This window comes from Lutra lutra, chromosome 7 (assembly GCF_902655055.1).
Source record: "Lutra lutra chromosome 7, mLutLut1.2, whole genome shotgun sequence".
Classification (NCBI taxonomy): Eukaryota; Metazoa; Chordata; class Mammalia; order Carnivora; family Mustelidae; genus Lutra; species Lutra lutra.
In genome coordinates, this window is record NC_062284.1 from 38,288,384 (window position 1) to 38,313,282 (window position 24,899).

Below are 24,899 nucleotides of genomic sequence, written 5' to 3' on the forward strand. Positions count from 1 at the left end.
TAGTGTAAGGAAGTGGTCCAATTTCATTCTTTTGCATGTGGCTGTCCAGTTTTCCCAACACCCTTTGTTGAAGAGTGTCATTTTCTCATTAGCTATTCTTTCCTGCTTTGTTGAAAATTTAGACGACCATATAGTTGTGGGTATATTTCTGAGTTTTCTGTTCTGTTCCATTGATCTATATGTCTGTTTTTGCACCAGTACCATACTATTTTCATTACTACAGATTTGTAGTATAGCTTGAAGTTCAGAATTGTGATGCCTCCATCTTTCCTCTTCTTTTTCAGAATTGTTTTGGCTATTTGGGTCTTTTATGGTTCCATACAAATGTTAGAATTGTTTTAGTTCTGTGAAAAATGCTCTTGGTATTTCAATAGGGATTTCATTACATCTGTAGATTGCTTTGGGTAATATAGACATTTTAGCAATAGTTTTTCCAATTCATGAGCATGGAATGTCTTTCCATTTCTTTGTGTCCTCTCCAGTTTCTTACATCAGTATTTTATAGTTTTCAGAGTCCAGGTCTTTCACGTCTTTGGTTAGCTTTATTCCTAGGTATGATATTATTTTGAGTGTATTTGTAAATGGAATTGATAACTTGATTTCTCTTTCTGCTGCTTCATTATTGATGTGTAAAAATGGAACAGATTTGGGCACCTGGGGTGGCTCAGTGGGTTAAGCCTCTGCCTTCGGCTCAGGTCATGATCTCAGGGTCCTGGGATTGAGCCCTGCATCAGGCTCTCTGGTCAGCGGGGAGCCTGCTTCCCCCTCTCTCTCTCTGCCTACCTCTCTGCCTACTTGTAATCTCTGTCAAATAAATAAATAAAATTTTTTAAAAATGCAACAGATTTCTGTGCATTGGTTTTGCATGCTGCAGTTTTATTTGTATATCAGTTCTAAGAGTTTTTTGGTGGAGTCTTTTGGGTTTTCTATGTAGAGTATCATGTCATCTGCAAATAGTGGAAATTGACTTCTTCCTTACTGATTTGGATGCGATTTATGTATGAAAGTATGTATGTATATATGTTTTTTTTTTTTCTTTTCTTTTTTTGGTCTGATTGCTCTGGCTGGGACTTCCAGTACTCTGTTGAATAAAAGTGGTGAGAGTCGACATCCTTGTTTTGTTCCTGACCTTGGGGGAAGAGCACTCAGTTTTTCCCCATTAAGGATGATGTTAGCTATGTGTTTTTCATATATGTCCTTTATCATTTTGAAGGTATAGTCCCTCTAAACCTACTTGGTTGAGGGTTTTTATCATGGATGGATGTTGTACTTTGTCAAATGCTTTTTCTGTGTTTACTGAAGTGATTATACGGTTCTTATCCTTTCTCATATATCATGTTGATTTGTGAGCACCAAACCTCCCTTACAACCAAGGAGTAAATCTCACTTGATTGTTGTGAATGATCTTCTTAATGTGTTTGTGGATTTGTTTGCTAATATTTTGTTGAGGATTTTTGTGTTTATGTTCATTAGGGATATTGGCCTCGTGTTCCCTTTTTTAGTGATGTCTTTATCTGGTTTTGGTTTCAGGGTAATGCTGGCCTCATATAATGGATTTGGAAGTTTTCCTTCTGTGTTTTTTTTTGTTTTTTTTTTTTTTTGTTTTTTTTTGTTTTTTTGTAATATTTTAAGAAGAGCAGGTATTCATTCTTCTTTAAATGTTTAGTAGAATTTGCCTATGAAGCCTGGACTTTTGTTCTTAGGAGTTTTTTATTCATGATTCAATTCCTTTGCTCTTTATTGGTCTGTTTAAATTTCCTATTTCTTCTTGGTTCAGTTTTGGTAGGTTATTTGTTTCTAAGAATTTATCCATTTCTATAATTGTATTTTTGTGATGTTGGTTGCTATTCTCCTCTCTTGTTATTTTATTTATTTCAGTCTTTTCTCTTTTTTTCTTTGATAAGTGTGGCAATAGGTTTGGCAATTTTATTATCTTTTTTTTCCCCCCAAAGAACCAGCTCCTGGTTTCATTTATTTATTTATTTATTGTTATTAGTTTTTATATCATTTATTTTTCCTTTATTATTTTATTATTTCCTTCCAATTCTGCTGATTTTAGGTTTCATTAGTTCTTTTTGTAGCTCCTTTACGTGTAAGATTATGTTGATTATTTCAGATTTTTCTTCTTGAGGTAGGCCCATATTGCTATATAATTCCCTCATAGAACTGCTTTTGCTGCATCTCAGAGGTTTTGGTCCATTTGTTTTCATACACTTTTTAATTTCATCTTTCATTTCCTGGTTGGCCATTACTTAGCAGCATGTTATTTATCTTCCATGTATTTGTGGTCTTTCCAGATTTTTCGTTGTGGTGGTTGACATCAGTGTTCTGAATATATTTATTAAGGCCATCTTCTCTAGTGTGTCATTGAAAGCCATTGTTTCCTTGTTGATTTTCTGTTTAGAAGATCTCTGCATTGATTTAAGTGGGATGTTAAAGTCCCCTACTATTATTGTATTATTGTTGATTAGCTCCTTTATGTTTGTTATTAGCTGCTTTATATATTTGGGTACTTCTGTGGTGGGTGCAAAAATATTTACAATTATTGTATCTTCTTTTTGCATTATCTTTATTATTATATAGCCTTTGTTTTAAAGTCTCTTTTGTCAGATATAAGCATTGCTACTCTGTTTTTGGGGGTTTTTGTTTGTTTGTTTGTTTGTTTTAATGTTCATTTCCATGACAGATGTTTTTTGGTCCCCTTACTTTCAATCTTTAGGTGTCTTTAGGTCTGGAATGATTTTCTTGGCATGCCTGGGTGGCTCAGTTGGTTAGGTGGCTGCCTTCTGCTCAGGTCATGATCCCAGGGTGCTGGGATCGAGTCCTGCATCAGGGTTCTTGCTATGTGAGGGGTCTGCTTCTTCCTCTGCCTGTAGCTCCACCTCCTTGTGCTTGTTCCCTACTCTCTCTTCCTTTCTCTCTGACAAATTCATAAAATTTTTATAAAAAAAAGATTTTCTTAGAGGCAGCATATAGATGGATCGTGTTTTTTTTTTTTTTTAAATCTATTCTGTCACCGTGTGTCTTTTGATTGGAGTGGTTAGGTAATTTACATTCAAAGTAATTATTGATAAATATGTATTGTCATTTTATTAATTATTTTATGGTTGTTTCTGAAGATTTTCTCTGTTCCTTTTCTTGTTTTTCTCTCATGGTTTGCTGATTTTCTTTAGTGATATATTTGGATTTCTTTCTCTTTATTCTTTCCATATTTATTAATGGTTTTGATGTATGGTTATCATTGGGTTTGTATATAATCTTTTCTGCATATAGCAATCTATATTAAGTTGATGGTCATTTAATTTTGAAGTCATTCTTTACTCCTCCCCATGTTTTGGGTATATGTTATTAAATTTTACATCCTTTTATTTTGTGAGTTCCTTGACTGATTTTTTTACAGAAATACTCATTTTTAATGCTTTTGTGTTTCCTGCCTTTTACTCTCATTTTTGGTCTCTCCTTTCCACTCAGAGATTCCTCTTTAATATTTCTTGCAAGGCTGTTTTAGTGGTCATGAACTTTTTTAGTTTTTGTCTGGGAAACTCTTTATTTCTTCTTCTATTCTGAATGATAGCCTTATTGTATAGATTATTCTTAGCTGCTGATTTTTCCCATTCAGCACCTTGAATATATCCTGCCACTATGGCTTATAAAGTTTCTGTTGAAAAATCCCTTAGTAGCCTTCTGGATTTTCCCTTGTAAGTTACTGTCTTCTTTTGTTTTGCTGCTTTAATTTTTTTTTTAAAAGATTTTATTTATTTATTTGACAAAGAGAGATCATAAGTAGGCCGAGAGACAGGCAGAGAGGCAGAGGGAAGCAGGCTTCCTGCTGAGCAGAGAGCCCAATGCAGGGCTTGATCCCAATACCCTGAAATCATGACCTGAGCCGAAGGGAGAGGCTTACCCCACTGAGCGACCTAGGTGCCCCATTTTTTTTTTTTCTTTATCACTATATTTTGCCAGTTTAATTATTGTACGTCTTGGTGTGGATCTGCTTTTGTTGATTTTGGGTTCTCTGCACCTCCTGGATGTAGATATGTTCCCTTCCCCAAGTTAGGGAAGTTTTCAGGTATTATTTCTTCTGATAAGTTTTCTGTCTTCTTTTCTTTCTCTTCTGGGAATCCTATAATATCAATGTTACTGTGTTTGATCAAGTCATTAAGTTCTGTTCTCGTTTTATAAAATTCCTTTTTTCTGTCTTTTGTTCACCTTAATTACTTTCCATTACTCTTCTAGGTTATCATCAGTTCATTTCTCTGCTTCTTCCAGCCTGCTGTATTTTCCATCAAGTGTGTTTCTCATTTCATTTATTGAGCCCTTAATCTCTGCTATCTTATTATTCCTTATCCCTGTGTCATAGGTCTTACTTACTTCTTCCACTCTTTTCTCAAGTCCAGTGAGTATCCTTCTGATCATTACTTTAAATTCTCTATCAGGTATGTTACTTATATCTGTTTTGCTTAGGTGTCTGGCTGTGGGCTTGTTTTCTTCCTTTATTTGGGATAAATTTATTTCTTCTATTTTTATATAAGTCTCTGTGTCTGTTTCTGTGCATTGAGAGTGTCAGCTGTGTCTCCTGTTCTTGAAGGTAATGGCCTTATGAAAAAGTGCCCTGCTGTGTAGTGTCCCTGTTCCTCAGGGCCTGGCACATCCTGGAGTAGCTCCATTGTGTGCTGTGTGTGCTCTGCTGTTTTGTCCTGGCTGCTTTACCGTTCAAGTCAGTTGACTGCAGAACCTCTCTTTGCCTTTTGAGGCAGTGTTTGGTCCCTGGCCTGAATATGGCACGTTCTAATTACATGTGTTCTGGTCTGTTTATGAAATGAGACCTGTTGCCACCATCAGCAAAAACAAAACTCCAAAACTCCTGTGTTGGGAGACATGCGTGAGCAGGGGTTTGGGCCACTCTTCTTGGGGAGGGAGCCTGCTGTGCTGGGACTTAGGCAAATGTAACTGTGAAGGGCATTTCCACTGATGTACAGGGGAGGGTAGGGCCTGATGTATGCAAGTTAGGTACACAGTGTTGGTGCTGTGCTGGTGTCTGCAGGTCACCTCTTGCTTATGCTAAGGGGTAGGAGACAGAAATGGCATGAGCTCATCTCTTGAGGGGTCTTTTTGTGAACTCCGTCTCTCTGGTCTGGAATGTGCTCTGAGATGAACATATAATCTCCCCACTGTGTGCCACAGGCACTCTTCAGATCACTGTTTCCATGCTGTATTTCCATAGGTTGTTTGCCTGCCATCTCTCTAAGAGCGGCACAAGGCTCTCCTGGCTCTCACAGAGCCAAGCACATTGACCTTTAAAACTCCAGATGTTAAGCCCTGCTGGTTTCAAGAACTTAGAAAATTTGGCCCCTTTTGCTTTCCAAGCCAACTGCTATGGGAATTGGTTTTTCCTGTATGCTCCCCTGTGTGCTAGTTTTTCTCTTGCCCTTCTTGGTGATTGTTGCTCCCTCCCCATCACAGTTTCTCTTCCAAAATGTGTCTCCATACTTCCTGCTTCCTTTGATGTGGCCTCTTCTCTGTCTTTTGTTGTAGAGTTTGTTCTCCTAGTGTTCAGGTCAACTTCTGGGGTATTTATGATTTTGATAGTTATCTAGTTGTATTTGGGGAACCAGATGACTGTAGGGTCCTCCTCCTCTACCATCATCTTCCAACCTTCTCATATATTGGTATTTATATATCTAGAAACTGATTTGTACTTTTTTATATCTTCCATGTCTCTAATCATTTTCAACGTATGGAATAGTTTATAAGAACTAACTTAATATTCTGATCTGTTCATTGTTAGGTCTGTGTCAGTTGTGGTTGGATTTGATTGATTTTTTTCTGCCCCTCTGTATGGTTTGTACTTTTTTGCTTCTTTGTATGCCTGGTAATTTTGTATTATGTATTTTATTATGTATTTTATATGTGTATTATATATTTTTGTATTATGAATTTTACCTCCCGTGGCATTGTATATGTATTTCTGTATTACTAAAAATGTTGAAGTTTGTTTTAGTTTGTAGTTAAATTACTTTGAAATAGCTTGGTCCTTTCTGGCCTTGCTTGGTAAGATTTGTTAGGTAGATTTATAGCAGTGCTTAATTTAGGGCTGATTATTCCTCACTACTGAAGGAATCTGTTTTTGTGTGTTCTACCAGTACCCCAGGATTCATGAAGTTTTCCAGTCTCTCTGCTAGGAACAGATACTATTACTGGCCCAGTGTGAGTGCCTGGCACTGTTACCTTTTATTTTGGGGGGTTATTTTCTCTAAAGCTTCAGGTAGTTTCCTCATATGCATGTGTTGATTAGTACTCAAAAAGAACTGTCTGTAGGAATTTGCTTGCTCTCAGTGCTGCACTTAGAGTCTCTGTCCTGTTCACTCTGTGAGGTCCATGTCCATGTTTTCAACTCTATGAGTCCATCCCATCATTCTCCATCTTTATTCCACTTCTCTGTATCTAAGCCTGGAAACTTCCTCAAGTCAATAAGTTTGGTCATTTGTAGGGCTTATATAATTTGTATCTTGCCTCTTGGAGATTAATGTTCTTTGTTGCCTGTTGTTCAGTGTCTTGAAAAAGCACTGACATTTATTTTCTTCATATTATCTTCATATTTTCTTCATATTATGCTTTTTTTTCAGGCAAGAATGTAAATCTGTCTTTATTGGAAATAGAAGTTCTGCCTATTTATATTTAAATTAGTGTTTTAGAATTTTTAATTTAAGTGTAGTCGACATATATTTCAGGTGCACAACATACATAATGATTCAGCAGTTATATGTATTACTAAATGCTCACCATAACAAGTATAGATACTGTGTCATCATGCAAATTTATTACAGTATTACTGACTATATTCCTTATGGTGTAATTTTTAATCTGCATCACCTATTTTATAACTGAAATTTGTACCTATTTTTCACTTGTTTTGCCTAACCCCCTGTCCTTTCTTTGGTAACCAGAAGTTTATTCTCTGTATTTCTGAGTCTGTTTCTGATTTCTAATTGTTCTTTTTTTTTTTTTTAGATTTTACATAAAAATGAAATCATATGGTATTTATTTACCTTTCTCTGGTTTATTTTACTTAGCATAATTTTCTCTAGGTCACCTATCCATGTAGTTACAAGTGACAAGATTTCATTCTTTTTTGTGGTTGGGTAATACTCCATTGTGTACATGTATCATATCTTCTTTATCCATTCATGTGTCAGTGGACACAAGTTGCTTCCATAGTGTGGCTGTTGTAAATAATGCTGCAGTGAATATAGGGGTGCATATATATATATTTTTTGAATTAGTGTTTTTGTTTTCTTTGAATATCTAGAAGTGGAGTTACTGGGTTGTATGGTACTTCTATTTTTAATTTTTTGAAGAATCCCCACACTGTTTTCCACAGTGGATGCACCAATCTACAGACCTACTAATAGTACACTAATATTCCCTTTTTGCCACATCTTGGTCAGCAGTTGTTGTTTCTTGTCTTTTTGATACAGTCATTCTGATTAGCGTGAGGTGTTATGTCATTGTGGTTTTGTTTTGCATTTCCCTGTTGATTAATGATGTCAAGCATCTTTTCATTGATCTGTTGGCCATGTCTTCTTTGGCAAAATGTAAGTTTAGGTCCTCTTCCTATTATTAAATTCGATTATTTATTTTTTTGGTGTTGTGTAAGTTCTTTATATATTTTAGATAGTAACCACCTATTAGGCATACATTTTTGAATATCTCTTTACATTCAGTAGATTGTCTTTTGTTTTGTTGTTGGTTTCTTTTGCTCTGCAAAAGTTTTTTAGTGTGGTGTAGTCCCAGTTGTTTAGTTTTCTTTTGTTTTCTTTCCCCTTGTCTAGGGAGACATGCAGAAAAATATTCCTAAAGCCAATGTCCAAGAGTTATTGCCTATATTTTCTTTTAGGTGTTTTATGTTTTCATATTTTAATTTAGGTCTTTAATCTGTTTTGAATTTATTTTTGTGTGTGATATAAGAAAGTGTTTCAATTTTATTCTTTTGAGTGTAGCTGTCCAGATTTCCCAGCACTAGTTATTGAAGAAACTGTCTTTTCCCGTTATATGCTTCTGCTTTAAATTATTTTTAAAAAAGAAAGTTCATTTCCACAGTTGCACTGGCCACATTCTAAGCATATTAGGCCATGTATTGTTGTATGTAGTATGCTCTTACATATATTAAAAGCTCACATAAAAACTGCAACTAGCTTTTTTTAACATAAAAATTATTGAGTTTATGCTTAAACTAGGTTTATGTTTCTAGCTTTTATTTTATTTTATTTATTTGTCAGAGAGAGCGAGAGGGAGGGTGAGCATGTGCACACAAATAGGGGGAGTGGCAGGCAAAGGGAGAAGCAGACTCCCCGCTGAGCAAGGAGTCCAAAGTGGGACTCTGTCTCAAGGTCCTGGGGTCATGACCAAAGGCAGGTTCTTATCCAGCTGAGCCAACCATGTGGCCCTGTATCTAGCTTTTTAATATTAAGAGAAATCTAGCTTTTTAATGTTAACAAGTTTATATTACCTTTCTAGTGGATTATGAAACTGAGACTGGGTTTCAACTTAAGTGCTTTAAAAAAAAATCTTTATTGTCTTTCTGTAGCAGAGTGAGAAAACTCTGTCTTGTTGGGTCATGTCTTATTTTGAATTTTTGTCTGTGTCTTATGGCAAATAGGATTCTGATTGATAATATTCTGTATCCTTTATATTGCCAGGACTAAGACAGTGCCTGGCATGTGGTAGCTGTTTAGATACTTGTTCATTCAAGAAATATTTGAGCACTTACTATGAGCCTGGCATTTTCTTTGTGATTTGCGGGTAAAAGACTAATTTGTGCTGCAAACCTAATAGACTGTGAGTATCCATTGTTTTCATAGAGAGGCTACAATACCCTAAAAGTGGAGTGAACCTGTATCCTAACCCTTAAACTAGATTTCTAGTCATTTCACCAGGTAAGATGGCACAACTGAGCTGCCTTATAATCAATCAGTCCAGTGGAAGAATAGTCTTTCCTTGCCCTAGTGACTGTCAGAACTGTTTCATGTAGAGAGCAAAGTCTCTAACAGTTTGATGAGCACTCTTTTTTTTTTTTAGAATTTTTTTTTTTTTAAAGATTTTATTTATTTATTTATTTGACAGAGAGAGATCACAAGCAGGCAGAGAGGCAGGCAGAGAGAGAGGAGGAAGCAGGCTCCCTGCTGAGCAGAGAGCCCGATGCGGGGCTCGATCCCAGGACCCTGAGATCATGACCTGAGCCGAAGGCAGCGGCTTAACCCACTGAGCCACTCAGGCGCCCCTGATGAGCACTCTTAAAGAGCTGTGAGATGTTAATCACCTGGCTTCATGAAAAATGGAAGTAAGAATCCAGTTTATTTTTTAAGATTTTATTTATTTATTTGAGAGAGTGAGTGAGCAAGAGAGAGGACAAGAATGAGGATGATGCAGGGGGAGGGGCCTGATCCTGATCCAGGGATTCCAGGATCATGACCTGTGTGGAAAACAGAGCCCCCCAGGCATCCCAGAATCCAATTTTTTTTTTTTTTTTTTTTTTTTTTTTTTTAATGTGACAGAGAGATCACAAGTAGGCAGAGAGGCAGGCAGAGAGAGAGAGGGGAAAGCAGGCTCCCGGCTGAGCAGAGAGCCCGATGCGGGGCTCGATCCCAGGACCCTGAGATCATGACCTGAGCCGAAGGCAGTGGCTTAACCCACTGAGCCACCCAGGTGCCCCAGAATCCAGTTTTTATAGGAGAAAAAACCTTCTGCACATAGGAGACCATTTTCTTCCAAGAGTCTAATCCATTGTAAATTGAAGAATTGGAGACAATTTAATCAATCTTTAAGTTTCTTGTTTTGACTTGGCTGTTGAGTCTACTTAATTGTTGACAAAAAAATTTACATTCAGGATTCATATATCTACATTATTGAAATGGTTATGTATGTGTTTATCACTTCATAAAATTGCTTATAAAAAGGTCACGTTTTGGTGATGGTGCAGGCAAATACTGAATTAGATGAGGTTCACAGGCCATCTGTTTCATTTCATTTTGGTCTTGAAATAGTGAACTCATCATTCAATTTTTTGAAATGACAGAATTAATCTGAATAATCAGAGTAAATAGATGCTGTAAAATATAGTATCTTTTATCAATGAAATCACTATCTCTGAGTTGTAAAGCTAGAAAATGGATTTGTTAAATATGTAATTTATTTGTATTCTGATTTATCCGGAAAAGAATTTGAGTCAGAATATTCCCTTGTTGTAGGAAAAACATGCTACTCATGTGGATTTTTAAAATAGGGATTTAATTAATAATAACTGGGTTTTGGAATTTGGTTTGAGTCATTTTTAAAATAAAATTCTATTTTTAAGTAATTTCAAAGGTCTTACAAATACATGGAGCAAAATTTAGGCTTCCAGAGATTTGATTTGATATTTGAGGTATTTTGGTAGTTGTATCCAAAAATACTTAGCTAACTCAAAACTGTTTTATTGTGCCTTATCCTAATTATTTGAGATTTAAACTATTCTTTAAGATGATATAAAACCATTAGTTCAGTAAATAAGTACCTGTTCTTTGTTAACTCATTCAGGGATAAGAAAGATGTATTGGATATGGTTAATACTTTCCATATATCTAAGAAGAGAGACTATGTATACTATGTATACTATACTACTAATTCTAATACAAATATAAACCTTTTTTGGTATTCTTGTAGACATGTTAGGAAAAAATAGTGTGAAAAAACTTAATGAATAAATGGGTTAACCCATCTGTCTTTTTCCCCTTGTGTATCTAACCTTATTATTAAATAAAAACCACCAGAGTACAGTACTCTATAGTTATATTTGTATGAGTAGTCTCAAGATCTTACAGTATAATAGGTAACACAGTATAGTCAAATACATAGTATTATGCATGCAGTATTAGCATGTGGGGAATGAATGCCTGGAAATTGTTCTTCTTGAGGCTTTGTCTTAGTAATGGTTAAGGTATACTTTCTATCATTTTCAAACTGTAGGCCATTACCCTTTAGTGAGTTGAGAAAACACTTTAGTGGATCTCACACATCATGATCAATGCAGTAGAACAGAAGCTATGAGAATGCATCATATGTACTTACAGGTTTGTTTTTATATAATTTTAGTTTGTTATATAAATATACATTTATACGCACTAGGTGGTGATATAAAATGTATTTAACAGTGGATGGTAGTAAAAAAAAAAAAATTCAACAGCAGCAACAATAAAAAACACCCCGAAAAAACCTTTGAAAGCCATGATCTCCTAGTTGATTTTAGCTGCCAGTTTCTCTTTACTATTTTGTAAGGTGTGAAAATGATTGGATTTGCACATCTGAGGTGTGATGGGTTTGGTCTTTGTTAATGCAGCTTTGCAAAGTACTTGACACTATGGCTTAAACTCCACTCCAGATTCCTGTATTGAATAAAAGGTCTGTTACAACTGTTTTTATTCTAGGTAACCTTTAGTTTTTCAGATCACTGACCTTTAACTTGCCTTAGACATCTTCCTTTAAAGAAAGAGGGTAATTTCATTGACATTGGAGGCAATTGATATTTCTATCCATGTGAAGGAAAGAGTCCAGAAACATGAAGAGAGAAACTAGAATGTAACTTTGTAAAAACCAAAACCAAAACACAGTATTGCAGAGGAGACAGTTCTTCCAGTTAATGCAAAGAAAGAGGAGATTGTTGTTGCTTGATTTCTCAGGTTATTTTCTTATAGAAAATGTGGAACTTTTCAGACATCTTTACTTCTCTTTCAGCTCTGGAATTCCATCAAATATTTGGAATGATATTATGAGCAACTTGATTTTCGGGAATTTGGAACCCCTAATGAACTGGAAATGGACTGCATTCATTAATATGTGTGCATTTAAATAATTTTCCATGAGCCTGTCTGGTCTGTTTGAAAAAGTTTATGTAGAAGAATTAAATGCTCATAGCCGGCATATTGGAAAAAAATATCTTGGAACTTTCCTTGAAGTAAATGTTTCTTTGAAGCAGATTTAATTTGTATCAATGTGTCAAGGCCACTGTTTTTCACTCCCTGTAGAATTATTTTTTGATACTGTAATGAAAATCAAATGCAAAAGATAAATTCAGCCTTTGAATACTCTTTACTCTGACTTTCATTTTCTAGGAACGCATGTAGTTCTTAAAATTGAGGTTATTTTCAGAATCTTCGCAGGTCCTTGCCTTCATCATGCTTTTTCAGTGCTTGATTTTTAGAGTTTACTGTTACGGTATTTATTGTTAATATGAGAGCTACTTGAGCATAGAAAGCACAGCTTACTTGATTTGGGAATGTGGGGCAGTATAAGTTGAGTATAGATGAAAAAATAATTTCTTTAGGTCAGAAGTATTTTACATCTAGAAACATACACTTGAACTCTGGCTGTGATTTTTCACATGTGCCGTTTATTAGCAAATATGTTCTTTATGAAATTTTGACAGTATACTTTGTAACCTCTAACTTTCAGAGCCTCTACTCTTTCTTTCTTTCTTTTTTTTTTTTTTAAAGATTTTTTATTTATTTATTTGACAGAGAGAGATCACAAGTAGACGGAGAGGCAGGCAGAGAGAGAGAGAGAGAGGGAAGCAGGCTTCTTGCTGAGCAGAGAGCCCGATGTGGGACTCGATCCCAGGACCCTGAGATCATGACCTGAGCCGAAGGCAGCGGCTTAACCCACTGAGCCACCCAGGCGCCCTCTACTCTTTCTTCATAAGGAAAGTTTTAATTCTAGGCAGAAGTTAGCTTCGTTTGTTTAAAGATTTTTTTTTTTTTTTTTTAATTTGACATAGAGAGAGAAGCAAGAGCGAGCACAGGCAGACAGAGTGGCAGGTAGAGGCAGAGGGAGAAGCAGGCTCCCTGCCAAGCAAGGAGCCCGATGTGGGACTCGATCCCAGGACGCTGGGATCATGACCTGAGCCGAAGGCAGCCGCTTAACCAACTGAGCCACCCAGGCGTCCCAGCTTCGTTTGTTTAAATAAGATGCTAACTCTTCAGTCAGGGTAGGGGACATTCTTAACCAAGGGATCACAGCTGTATTTTTATTTTCAGGTTTCTTCTTTTTTTAAGGAAAGTGTTTTGAGATATATGAAAAGGGAGAAATCTTTGATCAAATTTCAGTTGGACTCAGGGTTTTATTTAATTGGCTTTCATACTTTAGTACATCTGCTTTATAATGGAGATTCCCACCCACAGTTTTCTCTCCTCTTCTTTAGATGCAGCTACTTATTTTGAAGTAACTCTGGTTCTCCATGAATTGGCAGATATTGTTGATAACTTGTATTACAGCAAGTAAAAATTGTTAGGATTGTGACACAGGATATTCCCTGTGCCTGGAGGAGGAAACAGGCCAAGTTTGAACCTTGTTCATGTATGTATCATAGGGTGCTGCTAACTTGGTTCCTTGAGAACATGAGATTGCCATAGCAACAAAGGCTCTTTCAAGGCAGAAATCTTGGCAGAACAGTCGGGTCTTTGAAGTGCGGGTTGTGTTGATAGGAAAGGATCCAGTCAGCAGTAAGCATGCAACTGTAGGCCAGCACAAGGAAAATAAGCATTTAGTTTTTAGCTTTAGCTTGAAAGCAAGTATATTTTGAGTTTCCCCCCAAAGCTAATCTTAGCTCCAAACAAATATTTATATGAGGTTTTCTTTTCACATGTATGCTGTTTCAAGAACATAAGTTCCCACGCATGTGCTGTGTGATACTTTGGCTGGCCAAAGATTGTCTTAATTTTTGGAAAAATCAGTGTAGTATAATGCATTCTAATATTAATGCGTTTTGGTTTTAAAAGCAGAGTAGATAAAAATCATTAAAAATTGGGGTGCCGGGGTGACTCAGTGGGTTAAGCCTCTGCCTTCAGCTAAGGTCATGATCTCAGGGTCCTGAGACCCAGCCCCACATCAGGCTCTCTGCTCAGCGGGGAGCCTGCTTCCCTTCCTCTCTCTCTGCCTGCCTCTCTGCCTGCTTGTGATCTCTGTCTGTCAAATAAATAAATAAAATCTTTTAAAACATCTTCAAAAATTACTCAGTCCAGAGTTTGGTCTTGTTTAAAAACTAGTAAAAAACACAAGTAAATCTTCAAACTCCATGATTTGCCTTCTGTTCTCAGGATCGTTATTTTAGCTAGCCAACTTTCTCTTTCTGTTCTGCATCCTGAATCTCCACCTTCATCATGGTTTTGCTCTTGTGGCTGTTCTTGCATCTTCTTTTTTATGTGTTTTTGTGTTGTGTGCTAGACCTAGTGTCTTAATAATAAGCTTTTTTGGGTAGAAATTGTGTCCTCCACTCTGGTGCCTTTTAAGAAAAGACTGGACACATGGTTAGGACTTGGTAAAAACTAGTTTATTGATGGTTTTAAATTGAAATATATTGATCAAGAAATCATATTCAAATAATAGACTAGCCTTTTATTTATTTTATTTTTTTTAAGATTTTATTTATTTATTTGACAGACAGAGATTACAAGTAGGCAGAAAGGCAGGCAGAGAGAGAGAAGGAAGCAGGTTCCCCACTGAGCAGAGAGCCTGATGTGGGGCTCCATCGCAGGACCCTGAGACCGTGACCTGAGCTGAAGGCAGAGGCTTTTAACCCACTGAGCCACTCAGGCACCCCTAGACTAGCCTTTTAATAGGTTGTATATGTAGTCACTGTACATAGTGTGCTATCTTGAGGATGCTGTGTTATTTTTAATGCTTGATCCCAGGATGCATAATAATTTGTATAACTTTTTCCCCATCCATACTTATTCATCTTACACTGATGAACCCAGAAATTATTTGGATGACTTTTCTCACTCCTCCCAGAGAATGGTACATGTAACTGGTATCATTTTAGATGCCTAGGAGAGAGGGGAATACAGCACATACAGTGAACGACTTGGGTACGAGGGCTTAATTCTTTTTTTTTTTTTTTTTTTTTTTTAAAGATTTTATTTATTTACTTGAGAGGGTGAGAGAGAGAGAACGTGAGAGGGGAGGGGGTGGGAGGGAGAAGCAGACTCCCTGCTGAGCAGGGCAAAGGCTTAATTCTTTTTTGGAAATGGGGATGCATGTGTCACTTCTGTATTATACTTAGTTACCTCCTGTGTGGATGACTTGTTTGAACTTTTCCATATGGTACTTTTACTATTCTTTTCTGTTATGTCTTTTTTTTTTTTTTTTTTTTTTTTTTTTTTAAAAGAAACTGGTAAAACTTTTAAGGAAAGCTGTTCAAGGGACCAGGTAGAAGTCTTGCCATTTTGATTTATTAGAAGCTATTGAAATGATAACCCTGTTTTAAGCACTACTATCTGCAAATTTAAAATACAGTTCCTGCTTTTTAGCCTAGTTGAAAAGAGAAAAATTTTGGTATTAAAGAAACTTGAAAAAAATTTTCTCCTTCTAATCTAAAAATGAAGAGAAAGAGCAAATCTAGCTGCTGAATTAGGTTTTTCAGATTATTTTCTTATCCCATCTGAAAAAGAATCCGTTGGATATTTGCATGCATTTTTATACCAAGAATTGTTAAACTTCATCTGTTGTTTTTAAAAGTCATTATTCATTTAAGAAGTATCTAAAGTACATAATTAAATTCAAAATTCACATTAGGCTTTTTGCCTTTGTTTACTGAGCAGGTTTAGGGGAAATGCCCAGGGGCTAAGGGGGCTCTTGGGTCTTTTGGGTCAGATAAAACTTTAGGGATATTCCCCATTCACAGGATAGTTATTTTTCCCTTAATACAAGTAGAGTAAAGAGACTCTTGCAATTAGCTGATAGGGAAAGTGATTTGACAGTTGAGGATTTACATATCATTTGTCACTGTTTCTGATAGTATAAGTTATAGTCAGTTGAATTTTCTTGAAGAAGCAACACTTTGTTTTAGTCATTTTTGAATAAAATCTTTATAAACTGTATTATGAGTTTTGTTTTCTTTTCTTTTTTTTTTTTTTTAAGATTTTTATTTATTTATTTGACAGAGAGAGAGCACAAGCAGGCAGAGAGGCAGGCAGAGAGAGAGGAGGAAGCAGGCTCCCTGCTGAGCAGAGAGCCCAATGCGGGGCTCGATCCCAGGACCCTGAGACCACGACCCGAGCCGAAGGCAGCGGCTTAACCCACTGAGCCACCCAGGCGCCCCGAGTTTTGTTTTCTTAAAGCTTACTGGATATTTAGCTTTGTCAGGGTTATAGTCGTGAATATTTCTTGTACTTTGCTCTAATACAGGGATATTTATTATGATGAAGGTTGGTAGGGTTGTTTGGTTCTGTGGGACTCTTTTTCTGATTTCTGTGCATGTATATATGTGGCATTTTTATTTTTTATTTCCTTTTTACCTATAGTAATTTCTTACCTTGTCAGTTTTTAGCAGGACTGAGCAGTTTTTGGCTTTTATATATGCTGTGTAGTCTATTTGGTTCTATAATCTAACCTGCTAAAAACTGACTAGGATTAATGATGTAGGTAAGTTGTAAAGTCTCTTGTTAAAATCAAGAGACTCTTTTGGTATATGAAAATAAGCCAGGGAATGATTTTCACCTCTCTTGTGGGAAAGAGTGCATCAGCTTTATTTAAGCTTTTTTTTTCTAGCTTATTTCTCTGTTTGCTTCTGGTTATTGTTGATTGCAGTCACTTGATATGTGGCTACGAGATATATAGACTGTTGTGATTTCTTCTTCAAGTGACTTTGATATTAAAAGCAATTTATTAAATATTTTTTCTCCCATATAGTAACAAAATTTGAAAAACATAAAGTAAATGATTTATATATATTAAATATATTTGAATATGAACTCAACCAATTGTGAATTAAAGGTATATCAAGCACTTATTAGTAAATAACAGAAATGTTTTTGGCATAAAATGGATTAAGTTGATTTGGATTTATAATTATTGGTAGTGATTACTTCATTAAACTCTAATATGCCCTGACCAAGGAACATTCTTTTGAATACCTTCTAGTCTTTTCTGGTGTGAAGAAGCCTTTTTGTAAATGTAAAAGAAAATAAAGAATATTTAAATCATCCCTTTTGGTTATTGAGGGCAGAGATTGAATGGCTCAGTTAAATACTTGTCAAGGATAGTCTTTGGTACTGGATGAAACATAGTTTACTAAAATGATGGGTTCTGTATAGCTCCTGAAACTCGTAGCTACTATATGAACCTTTTTAAAACTCTGGCTTCCATTCATTCTTCTGTGTTTGTCAGTCTGTCTAGTTCACTGAGTGAGGAGAATAGAGCTGTGTCTGCCAAGGCCCAGATGTGCCTCTCCTCACTGTGGCACTCTTGGCTTTTTGCTGAGTTTTCTGTATTAGGGAGTAGGCCAAGTTCATGGGGGAAAAAGTAGGGAACCAACTGGTTAGGGCTTGTTCTGGTTCAAAAAAGTTCATAAAAGGAGAGAGGATAGTCATTACCTAAATGGTGTGGGGAGGGGCACTACTGCAGGTTTTTCAGCTCAGTCTCTGCAGTGAGAGGAGGAGATCAAGTATAAGGGCATATACTCCTATCCATTGATACTCTTCTAATCTGAGGAACTTGAACACAGTAACCATAGTGGAATTTCTTTTAAAAAAAAAGTGAGTGTTGTTTCATATTATGCTAGTTAAGTGGAAGAGTTTCTCTTGTAGCTAGATTAAAAAAATATAAATTTTTTGAGCTTCTCAGTGGTTATATATAATTTTGATCCCTGTTGGGGCACCTGGCTGGCTCAGTCTGTAGAACATGCGACTCTTGATCTCAGGATCATGAGTTTTATTTACTTAAATAAATGAATAAACTTAAAATAAATTTTAAATTTAAAGTAAATTTAAAAAATAATTTTGATTCCATTTCTTTGGCTTGTGTTTAATTAGAAATAGTTGAAAAAGCTGGCTTCCATTATTTTCTTTTGGATCTATTCATACTATTACATTTAGAACATGAACCAGAAGAAGTCAGATTACTTTTCAGTCAATTTGAAACAAATAGGAGCCATTTGCAAGTGCAGCAGCTTGGCTTTGACTTTCACTCTGACTGAAATGGGAAGCTATTGGAGGGAATGACATCTCATTTAATGTTTTAAGAGGATTACCCTGGTTGCAGTGTAGAGAATAGGGTAGAAAAAAGAGACCTCTTAGGAGGCTAAGAACATTGGTTAAATTTGAAATATACACTGAAGGTAGAACTGATAAAACAGAAAGAATAATTACTCTAGTTGAGAATGGCGAAGACTAAAGGAGTAGGTTCTTTTTTTTTTTTTTTTTTTTTGAGTTTATTTATTTATTTGACAGAGATCACAAGTAGGCCGAGAGGCAGGCAGAGAAAGGGGAAAGCAGGCTCCCCGCTGAGCAGAGCCCAATGCGGGGCTCCATCCCAGGATCCTGGGATGATGACCTGAGCTGAAGGCAGAGGCTTTAACCCACTGAGCCACCCAAGTGCCCTGGTCCTTTTTTTTTTTTTTTTAATCAGCATATGCTGGTTGCTTTAACTTTTTACTTTAAAGACAAGACACCCCCCCCGCCCCAAAAGACCAAAATCAAAACCTTTAAACTTATACTTTTCAACCTGAAGGAGTCAAATAATAGCTACAGTTCTAAAATAGCATCAATAAAGCCCAGTATTATTCTTATGAATATTAATGGACTCTACTGAAACAAGGTATAAAATATAAATCTCTTATTTTGTACTTAATTTGAAGTGTTGCCACTGAAATCAATTATAGATGTTTAGGGGCGCCTGGGTTGGAGACTCAAATGCAGGTAGTGGTTATTCAAAATTAAATTCATGGAATACCCAGATAATAGGTTTTTTTTTTTTTTTTTTTTTTTTTTTAGATTTTTTTTTATTTATTTATTTGACAGAGAGAGATCACAAGCAGGCAGAGAGGCAGGCAGAGAGAGAGGAGGAAGCAGGCTCCCCGCTGAGCAGAGAGCCCGATGCGGGGCTCGAACCCAGGACCTGGGATCATGACCTGAGCCGAAGGCAGCGGCTTAACCCACTGAGCCACCCAGGCGCCCCCAGATAATAGGTTTAATTGGAACCTGTAGACAGTTTTGAAATACTCATTAACAACAATTTTTTTAAAGACATAGAAGGCTGTTGTTTTATATAATTGGATGTTTTAAAATCATCTCCCTTTAGTGCTTTCAATCTTCACATGGTCATTAAGCAAAGACCCCAAATAATTTCAAATGACCACAGATACTATGTAGGCAGAAATTCTCATGTGTCAGTACTTTTAATGTTGTGTACATCAGATTTTAGTGAAAAGATGACTAGAGACAAGATGTAAACCTTCTATTTTCAAGACTAACACAACAGATTATACAGTAAACCGAGCTTATATTTCACCATCAAGTATGGTTCTCCCATTAGTTTATTTTGTGACAGGTCAAGAATATCTTCAAATCCAGTAGTCCCATCATTACTCTTCAGAATATCCAATGAAAGGTTTGATCTTGGAAGAAATAGAAGCTGAACCTGCTACACAACCTTGAACTTCATTTGAAATTTTAGTGGAGCAAATAGACCATGGGTGTTCTCAGTGTGGAAAAATTCATTTTATCTTGGTTGAGCTGGAAATTATTTTTCTGATAATTCAAGAAGATGACTGGGTGAAAGTTTGTTTTCATACAAGGAAAACCTTTCAAAGATGATCATGGCTTTCAAAAGGTCCACTGGTTGAAAGTTCAGTAATTGGATTACTGTCCTTTAACTGAGATCTAAGTTCTCTGACATTCATGTTCAGCTTGTTCTGTGAGTAGCCCAGTTCATTTTTTTAGAAAAAGGATTGGGAATCCACTTTCAGACATGCTAAATACCTATTAGACATTCAGTTGGTGGTATTAGTAGTAATTCGATATTCTGGTCTGGGATGTTCTAGAGAAGTGAGCTAGAGATTATACTCTTGGGATCATCTGAAAATATGGAATTTAAAGTGATGGGATTGGAGTGAATATACATGAAAAAGAGATGGAAAGACTGTATATGTGCTTCAGCATTTACAGGTTGAGGTGATGAGCAGGACAGACTTAAGAAGGCCTGTCCAAAAATACAGTAGGAAAACAAGGCAAGTATGGTATCATGGAAGGCATATGAAGAGAGCGTTTTAAGGAAGAGGGGCTGCTATTAAGGGTATTAAGTGGTGCTGGTAAGACAATTAAGATGAAGATGACGAACTGACCACTTGATTTAATTATGTGGAGGTCATTGGTGACTTCGAAAGGAGCAGTAGTGGTAGACTGGAAGGAACAGGAATCTAGTGGGAAGAAGTTTAGGAGAGTGGAAGGAAAGAAATAGAGACAGCAAATACAGGCTCTTTATCCCAGAATCTTGCTCTTTTGGGAAAGATAGAAAATGTGCTGTTGTGTAGTTGTGTGATGATGGGGAGAGGTAAGTGGGTCAGAAGTAGTTTTTAATCTTTTTTAAATCTCTTTTGAGAGTTAATATAGCATATTTATAGGATCATGGAAGTGAGTTAGTAGAGAGAAAAAGAACTGATGTTACTGGAGGGAGAGGAAGAATTGCTTGAGCTGAGAGGAGGATAGATCAAATGCACAGGTAGAGGGAATAGGTTTGGCTAAGAACAGTGGCAGCTCATGGTAGCAAGTGAGAAAGTAGAGTGCATTAAATTAATCAGTATGTTCATTTTTTAGAAATATAGAAGTGTAAATACTGTTACAGTATTACTTCCTCTCTACGTGATTTTTATTAAATCTAATAATAAATATGTCAATATTATGATAAAGTTTGTATTGAAAGGTATGGAGGAGGTATAAAATCTTTCTATTTAAAGAAAGCAGTTGAAATATATTTAATTAAGTAATTTTGCCCTTCATACAAAGTCACTGTCTTTCTCCATGGTTATTAATTGATGGACATAACTTTTAAGATAATATTTGTAAATCAGCACATCCTAACATGCTTTAGCTTGCTTACACAACTAGTGTAAATAATCATTGTCAATTTTATGTGATTAGACCAGTTAGTATTAGCATGGCCACTTCATGGTGACTGAGTATAGATGTGGTGTAAATTTCTTTTTAAGAGTTAGAGACACAGTGCGAGGAATCTTAAACTACAACTGGTCTGTCTCATTTGTAAGTTAGATTTTTGTTTAATATAATGCAGACAAAACAGGGTTATAGAATAGGAAAAATGAGATAGAGACACAAGAACATACGGAAATTTGGCACATGATAAATCTGGCACCTCAGAACACTATGGTAAAATGAGCTTTTTAAGAAACGGTTAACCATTTGGGAAAAAGATAAAATTAAATTCATACCTCATATCATATAGAAAAATAAACTGCAAATGGATCAGAGATCTCAATGTAAAGAATGAAACTGCAAATATGAACAGAAGAGATGGATGAATTCTTTTGTAATTTGGGTATTAAAAAAAGGTTTTCTCTGTGACTCAAAATCTAGATGCAACAACAGGAAAGGCTGATAAATTTGACTCTATAAAAATATAAAGTTAAGACTTTTGTATAGCAAAAGCAAAGACACCCACTAATAACAAAGTCAGTAGATACAAAACTAAGAAAATATTTGCATTATCTATCACAGATAAAGGACCAATATGCCTCCTCTATGACAAACCTTTAAAAATAGAGGGTAAAGAGAAAAGACCAAATTGAAAGAGTTGCAATAAGCAAAAGAAATGGACAGTTTTCGCAAAAGGTAGAAAATTTTTCCTTATTTGAAAAGATACTCACTTTCACTTATAATAAGAGAAGTCCAAGTTAAAATTTACATCAAGATGACAGTTTTCACCTGAGATTGGTAGAAATTTTAAAGTACAACCAAATAGTCCATTAGCTATGAAGAAAGAGGTATTTTTATACTTTGTTGACAGCAGTGCATACTAGTATTTTGATATGATTGTACCCCAGTTTAGTGCAGGACAGCTCAAGAAGTGACTTCTTCCAGAGCAACAGGACAAGGTAAGAGAAGTGTTTATTATTATCTGAGGCACTTTAGGACATACATCTGACCCCTTCGCTTGGTCCCTTCTGCTCCTCACAAATCCCTGAGATCAGAAAGAGGTGGGAATTCCCACCCACTTCCCACCCACTTCCCACCCACTTCCAATAGGAAGCCATTTTGGGACTACCTTCAACTTTATGGTCTTTCCTACCAAAATAGGCTTTTAAGAGGAATATAAACAATTCCTTCCCAAGACAGCCGGACTACAACATGTGAATCCTGTTTTTGATTACAGGAAACTGAATATTCAGTAACTGTCTTATTATATTCCTTTGGTAGCAAGTCATATTCTTTCTTTTAGGGTTATTGGATTTGTCAGGCCTGTGAGAGCAAAGGTCAGGTGATTGGAAAGACCAAAATTAGTTTACTAATTAAGTAAAATTATCCTCCTTAACTGTGTTTTGCATAAGGTATGCATTATATATGTATGCGTGAAGAGAAATGTTTTGGGGACATTTAATCTGTGGAATATATCAAAACACATGTGTACTTTGAATAGAAACTATTATGTGCTGTGTAAATACAAACTTTACGCATTAATTCACAACCATTTTATCCTGCACTCCTGTGTGTATGCATTGCTGATTAATATTTAGATCACTGATGCCACAAGGAAAGTTAACTAATCTGAACTCAACAGTGCCCTGATTATATATCATCATATTCAGAGTTATTTTGTTTGTGTTTGTTACTAGAGCTGGGATAGAAGGTGATGTGGCAATTTGTAATAATAAAAATCAAGTTAAGAGATGAATTATGTTGTTGGTGGCAATGTAAAATGGTGCAAACTGCTTTGGAAAACAGCATGGCTGGTCCTCAAAAGGTTAATCAGAGTTACCATATGACTTAGCATTTTCACTCCTAGGTATATACCCATAAGAGTTGAGAACATGTCCACTCAAAAACTTGTACATGAGTGTTTATAGCAGCATTATTTATAATAGCCAAAAAATAAGCCAGAGGTCTGTCTTGTGATCAACATGTAAGTGTTGTATATCCATAAAATGGAGTATTATTTGGTGATTAAAAAAAAAAATAGAGGGTGCCTGGGTGGCTCAGTGGGTTAAACCTCTGCCTTCAGCTCAGGTCATAGTCTCAGGGTCCTGGGATCGAGCCCCGCATCAGGCTCTCTGCTCAGCAGGGAACCTGCTTCCCCCTCTCTCTCTGCCTGCCTCTCTGCCTACTTGTGATCTCTCTATCAAATAAAAAAATAAAATCTTTAAAAAAAATAGAGTACTGTTACATGCTACAACATAGATGAATTTTGAAAACATGCTAATTGAAAGAAAGCAGTCACAAAAGTTCACATTATTATATGATTCCGTTATATGAAATGTCCAGAATAGGCAAATCTGTAAAGATAGAAAGTAGATGAGTGGTTACCAAGGTCTGGGGCAGGGCGGTAATGAGCAGTAGATTAGAGGGGAGAAAAGGGTAGGGACTGTGAACAGATATGGATTTCTCAGAGGTGCTGTGTGATGAAAATGTTCTAAAATTTGATACTGGTTATTTGATGGTTGTACAACAATGAATATATTAACTACTGAATTATACACATTAAATATGTGAATTGTGTGGTATGTAAATTATATGAAGTTGTTATAAAAGAAATGAGTTACCTGTGTGTAGTGACTAACAAAGTTTTTTTCCCCATCACTAAAATGTCTGTGACCCATTCTTGTGCATTGCTGGTGAGAATGTAAATTAACAAAAATATAACAAAATATAACAAAAGAGGAGGAAAAAAAAGAGAGAAGGGACTTTGGTAGTATCTCACAAGACTACATTAGCATTCACCTTTTCTGTTCTTTTCTTTTAGAATGTTATTAATATGTAATGTATTATTTGTTTCAGGGGTACAGATCTGTGATTCATCAGTCTTACACAATTGACAGCACTCACCATAGCACATACTCTCCCCAGTGTCCGTCGCCCAGTCACCCCATCCCTCTTATGCCCCCTCTCCTCCAGCAGCCCTCAGTTTGTTTCCTGAGATTGAGAGTCTCTTATGGTTTGTCTCCCTCTCTGGTTTTGTCTTGTTTCATTTCTCCCTCCCTTCCCCTATGATCCTTTGTCTTATTTCTCAAATTCCTCAAATCAGTGAGATCATATGATAATTGACCCTCTCTGACTTATTTCGCTTAGTATAATACCTTCTAGTTCCATCCACGTCATTGCAAATGGCAAGATTTCATTTCTTTTGATGGCTGGATAGTATTCCATTGTATACATATTCCACATCTTCTTTATCCATTCATCTGTTTATGGACATCTAGGCTTTTCTGTAGTTTGGCTATTGTGAACATTGCTGCTATAAACTTTTGGGTGCACGTGCCCCTTCAGATCACAACATTTGTATCTTTAGGGTAAATATCCAGTAGTGCGATTGCTGGATCATAGGTTAGCTCTATTTTCAACTTTTTGAGGAATCTCCATGCTGTTTTCCAGAGTGGCTGCACCAGCTTGCATTCCCACCAACAGTGTAGGAGGGGTCCCCTTTCTTCGCATCCTCGCCAGCATCTGTCGTTTCCTGACTTGTTCTGACTGGTGTGAGATGGTATCTCATTGTGGTTTTGATTTGTATTTCCCTGATGCTGAGTGATGTGGAGCACTTTTTCATGTGTCTGTTGGCCATCTGGATGTCTTCTTTGCAGAAATGTCTGTTCATGTCCTCTGCCCATTTCTTGATTGCATTATTTGTTCTTTGGATGTTGAGTTTGATAAGTTCTTTATAGATTTTGGATACTAGCCTTTATCTGGTATGTCGTTTGCAAATATCTTCTTCCATTCTGTCAGTTGTCTTTTGGTTTTGTTGACCGTTTCCTTTGCTGTGCAAAAGCTTTTGATCTTGATGAAGTCCCAACAGTTCTGCCTTTGGCGATGTATCTAGGGAGAAGTTGCTGTGGCTGAGGTTGAAGAGGTTGCTGCCTGTGTTCTCCT

The 24,899-nt window shown here is 36.3% G+C and overlaps 1 protein-coding gene and 1 pseudogene across 9 annotated transcripts in view; one reads left to right on the forward strand and one right to left on the reverse strand.

Moving 5' to 3' along the window:
• Positions 1–24,899, forward strand: part of TCF12 (transcription factor 12) — a 390,676-nt gene that overhangs the window by 31,246 nt on the left and 334,531 nt on the right. The gene's annotated exons all lie outside the window — the stretch shown is intronic.
• Positions 19,276–19,708, reverse strand: LOC125103748 (proteasome maturation protein-like; annotated as a pseudogene).